Source organism: Hevea brasiliensis, chromosome 8 (assembly GCF_030052815.1).
Source record: "Hevea brasiliensis isolate MT/VB/25A 57/8 chromosome 8, ASM3005281v1, whole genome shotgun sequence".
Taxonomy (NCBI): Eukaryota; Viridiplantae; Streptophyta; class Magnoliopsida; order Malpighiales; family Euphorbiaceae; genus Hevea; species Hevea brasiliensis.
The window spans coordinates 67,283,636-67,289,413 of record NC_079500.1 but is presented as its reverse complement, the minus strand read 5'-3'; positions in this window follow the sequence as shown (position 1 = coordinate 67,289,413).

Below are 5,778 nucleotides of genomic sequence, written 5' to 3'. Positions count from 1 at the left end.
ATGATTCTTTTGTGCATGGGTAAGTCCTGTCACAAAATCAATAGTGATTCTCTCCTATTTCCACTCGGGAATTGGCACTGGCTGTAGTAACCCTGCTGGCACTTGGTGTTCTGCCTTTACTTGCTGACAAGTTAGGCATTTGGCAATATATTCTACAAGTTAGGCATTTGATGACAATAGTTGCCTCTCCCCATGTATTACCACATCACTGTACTGGGGAAGACCAAAAGTGACTATCTTCAGTCTACAGTCAATTATGGTGTGATGACTGGCTAACCAATCCATGCCCAAGATGATATCATAATCTCTGAAGGGCATTTCAATGAGATCAGATAGAAAAGTATGTCCTTGGATCACTAAAGGACAATCACTAAAGGACAATCCCTATACATTTTATTGACCCTAACCTTTTGTCCTAGCAGATTTGTTACTAGCACCTCAAAGTCCATTTCCACACACAAAATAGCAATGCAATCAATGATGCTAGTACTCATATAAGAATGGGTAGAACCTGGATTAAATAACACAAATACATATTGATTAAAAGTTGAAAAGGCACCAGCCAAAATATCAAATGTCTCAGCCTCTTCTCTCTGTCTCATTGCATAGACTTTGACTGGAGCACTGCCTTGCTCTGAATGATTCACAGTGCCTTGGCTTCTTGCTAGACTACCTCTACCCCTGCCTCTACCTCTGTTAGGTGGTTGTGAACCTCTGGTGACAGGATTCTGAACTGACCCTTCAGTAGTAGTAGGAGGTGGTCCAACTCTACGAGTACTGGTGCATTCTTTGGCAAAGCGTCCTTTGCCTCCACAGTTATAACAGGCTCCTATAGCCTTACAGCATACCCCACCATGGATTCTACCACAAGTTTCAAATTGGCAAGGAGGGTAAGAACTTCTGGTACTCTGCTGACCAGATGGAGGAGGTTTCTGCCCCGAATATCTTCCCCTACCGGACGTTTTACCACCTCTATTGTGTCCCCCAAAGTTCTTTCTTTTCCCAGTAGGACCACTGGAACTCTGATCTACTAACTTCCCCTCTTTCTCTTTTTCTGTCTTCTCTGATTTCTTTTTCTCTGGTGCCGCTTTTGACTCAATTCTTTCTAATTCCAGTGCTTGAGAAATAAGCTCAGAGAAGTTACTATGTTTGAAACCGACCACTTGTAATCTGATACTAGGTTGCAAGCCGGTTTCAAATCTTTTACACCTTTCCCTGCTGGTAGCAAGGAGACTCTCTGCATAGTGACTCAGGTAGGAAAATTTCCTTTCATATTCAGCCACTGATCTACTCTCCTATTTCGAACTTAAAAACTCCTGTAGCTTCTGGTCCACATAGGCATTTGGGGCATATTTTTGTCTGAACTCCCATAGAAAATCATCCCAGGTTAGTACTGGGGGTTCCACTAAACTATAACGAATATTTTTCCACCAGTCATATGCATCTCCCTGTAGTAGTGACACTGAATACTCAAATATGAGCTCTTTTGTACAATGTAGTTTCTTAAATACCCTATCCATTCTTTCTAACCATTGTTCTACCTCTAGAGGATCTACTGTCCCCTTGAACTCGGTAGCCCCATATTTAATCAGCTTGTCATACTGCCTAGTTGAAGACTGTGATTGTACCACTGGTGTCTGTAGTGGGACTTGAGTAGGCATGTTACCAGCCATCTGTTGGAACATCGCAGCCATCTGCTGTGCAAACTGAGTAGGGAACTGCGGTACTGAGGGGGCTGGTGCAGCTGATCCACTGACATTGTGTAAGGCTGGGGCATCCCCTTATACCTCAACCTCTATAGATTGATCAACTAAACGATCCCCTTCTTCTATAGTCAATTTTAGGATCTTAGACCTCTTGAGCAAATAACACAAGGAGATTCGCTCCTGTTAGTGCATTTTTATAATGTAATGTATTGTATGTATCAAATAATGACATTGAGTAGTTTTACTATGAAGAAAGAATATTCAAATTATAGGTGAAAACAGAATTTAAAAACTAGCTCTGATACCACTAAAACATGTCACACCCTACCCCTCCGTAAGGCATAACATGATCCCGTAGTATGCCTAATGAATTACTAACTTCGTCTACTGATAACCTAATAAATACACTACAAGGGATTTTAAACCTTTTCTTACTTCTTTTTATAGTGGTGGGCACTATTTATAGGCGTTAAAAAAATTTTTAACTGAAGTGAAACCAGATAACACATTTGAAGTATTAATAATTTCTGTAAAAATTTTGACAAAGTGCCATCTGTATTTTGAATAAAGCAGTTCTTCAAAAACCTGTAAAAAGCACTTCTAATATTTTGTTCAATCCCCAAACTCCAATATCTAATTAACACAATAAGTTTCTCAACATTTGCCAACTCAAATCCATAATAATTTTTCAGTGTTTTCAAAAGCTGAGATAAAAGAAATATATAACAATATTTACAAGCTAAAATAATTTACAAATTTAGTTTATAACTTTAATGTATAATTTTAATGTACAATTTTAATTTACAACTGCTCAAAACCAAGAACAATATATACATACAGTGAACATACATTACAATACAAAAATGCAAAATATGATATACACAATATACCCGATGAACTCTCAATGTAGCACTAGTAGCCTAGTTTACTGCCCTGTCAGTCTGTCTACCTGCGACAGCAGTGAAATGCTATCGCTGAGCTAATGTCTCAATGGTGCACAACATTAACAAAATGCAACTTTAAATCATAAATCATAAGTCGTATAAATAGTGGATAGTTAAAACCATAGTTAAATTCAAAGACAGTGAATGTCATAAAGAATTTAAACTCTATTTCACAATATCACAACAAATATCAATAAATCATACACACAACTTAATCATGATTCCATAGTCCAATTCATCCCAAAAGCTGATGGCTAGTGAGCAATAACATAGCTAGCTAGCAATAATATGAGTACTCATTCTATTCGTCCTAGTTTTGATCATAATTTGGTGATGTTTTCTTCATGAAAAGTGTTCATCTAGGTCTTTACTTTATTTTCCTTTCTGAACGCCTAATTCAGAGTTGTGTAGCTCAAGTTATGATAAAAATAGTAATTACTATTCACACAGGTTAATTCTAGCAAATTTGGTGACTTATTTTTGTCTAACAATTTGATTAAGTTCATAATTTGGCCTTACATTCTTGATATGAAATGTTCGACTATATTTTAGGTTTCCTTCAGTTTAAGAATCATCTAAATCAGAGTTTTCTATAGAAAGTTATGGCCATGCAAAAATTACTATTTATGTTACAGTTCATGTTCTAGCATATTTATCTACTCAATTTTGCTTAGTAATTTGGTTGGGTTAAGTTTGTAATTAGGCTTCAAGTTCTTCATACGAAATGTTCTACTATGTTTTATGTCTCTATCGGTTCAAGAATCACCTAAATTGGAGTTTTCTAGAGAGAGTTATGGCCTTGCAAATTTTACTATTCATTTGGTCAATTTGCAGATTTCCAGATTTTGACAAATTTAGTGACTCAAATTTGCTTAGCAATTTGATTGGGTTAAGTTCATAATTTGACCTTAAGTTCTTCATATGAAATATTTTACTATTTTTATGTTTCCATTGTTTCAAGAATCACCTAAATTAGAGTTTTCTATAGTGAGTTATGACAATTCAAAATTTACTGTTCATGTGGTCCAACTCTGTCAAGTCCAAAATTTCACTTCCAGTTTCAAGGTTCATTTAAGGTAGTTTATGGTCATTTTCTGGGTAGGGCATTTTCATGAAAATTCTAGCCCTATGTCTTAAGTTTCATTTTCAATTGGTTTCACACCAATTGGAGTTATGTAGCTCAACTAATGGGCTGCCAAGCACACTGAACTCAGTGTGAAAAATGCTGCCTATGGTTAAATTTTCACTTCTTCAATTACTTCTATTAAGTAACCTCAATTCACATTTAATCCACCCCAAATGACCATAATTTAACATTAAACACATATATGGCACTTCCTAGTACAAAACTCCTAATTTTTCAAAATCCTAGTTTGCAATTTTCCCCAATCCTACCATTTCATTACTTTTATTCATCAACTCAATGTCAATTCACATTCAAGGGAATTCAAATAACCATAATTTGACATTATAAACACTAATTACATTTCATACATTAAAAGCCCTAATTTTCCCATGAGCCATAATTTTCCATTTTCCAATTCCATGTAATTTCCCATTACAAATCTTACATACTACCTCATTTAAGTTAGGGTTCATGTTAAATTTAAATCAAAACCATCAAACCCTAGATTACCCAAGCTAGCCAAAAATCCCTTTCAAGATTCATGCATGTTTTTCATGCTTTCTCATGTAAATTCATCACACCTAAACTTGATTTAAAGCATACTTGGTTAATCAAGCATGAAAGAGAGAGCTTACCTCACTTGATGATTTTTCCCACTTCAAATCTCTTCCAATTTCGTGTTCTTTGTCACACCCTACCCCTCTGTAAGGCATAACATGATCCCGTAGTAGACCTAATGAATTACCAACTTCGTCTACTGATAACCCATTAAATACACTACAAGGGATTTTCAAAACTTTTCTTACTTTTTTACTGGTGAGCACTATTTACAGGTGTTAAAAACCTTTTTGAACTGAAGTGAATTAGCTAACACATTTAGACTATTGGTAATTTCTGTAAAAATTTTGGCAGAGTACCCTCTGTAACTTGGATAAAACAGTTCTTCAAAAACCTGTAGAAAGCACTTCAATATTTTTCTCAATCTCAAACTCCAACATAATTCAACACAAATCCACAATAATTTTTCAAAGATTGAGAAACAAGAAATATAATACAATTTTTACAAGTCAAAATAACTCATAATTTACTTTACAACTTCAATGTACAATTTTATTTTACAACTGCTCAAAACCAAGAACAATATGTACATGTATTGGTCATACATTACAGTACAAAATGCAAAATGTGGTATACTCATTATACCCGATAATCTCTCGCTGGATGTACTAGCAGCCTAGTCTGCTGCCCTGTCCGTCTGTCTACCTGCGACAGCAATGAAAAACTATCGCTGAGACAATGTCTCAGTGGTGCACAACATTAACCAAATACAACTTTAAATCACAATTCATAAATCATATAAATGATGGATACGTAAAATCATAGTTAAATTCAAGATAATTAATGTCATAAGGAATTTAACACAATATCACAATAAATCTCAGAGATCAAAACATAGTTAACTTCAAAAGACAGTGAATGTCAATAAGAGTTTAAATTCATTTCACAATCTCACAATACATATCAATAAATCACACACAGCTTAATCATGTTCCAAAGTTCAATTCGTCCCAAAAGCCGATGGCTAATGTGGTATTCAATTCGTCCCAAAAGTCGATAACTAATGAGGAATAACATAGCTAACTAGCAAAAATATGAGTACTCATTCTATTCATCCTTAACAGGGGCACACCTCAACACTTCAGCCAGAGAGGGAATTCAATTCGTCCCACTAGACAAGCTAGCGAGGAATACAATCAATATACATGATAGCTATGGTTTCAAATCACTTCCAATGCTTTTCAATCAATAAGTATCCATCAATATCATTCAAACAAATTTTCACAGTTTCAAACCATTTACAATACTTTTCAATCAGTAAGTATCCATTCAAACACATTTCCACAATTTAAAACAATAATGTACAAATAGTCATAATTCATTTCAATTGAAAAATTCAAAAGAAATAACTGTTGTGCACAAACCTCTGATAACTGTCTCCTGG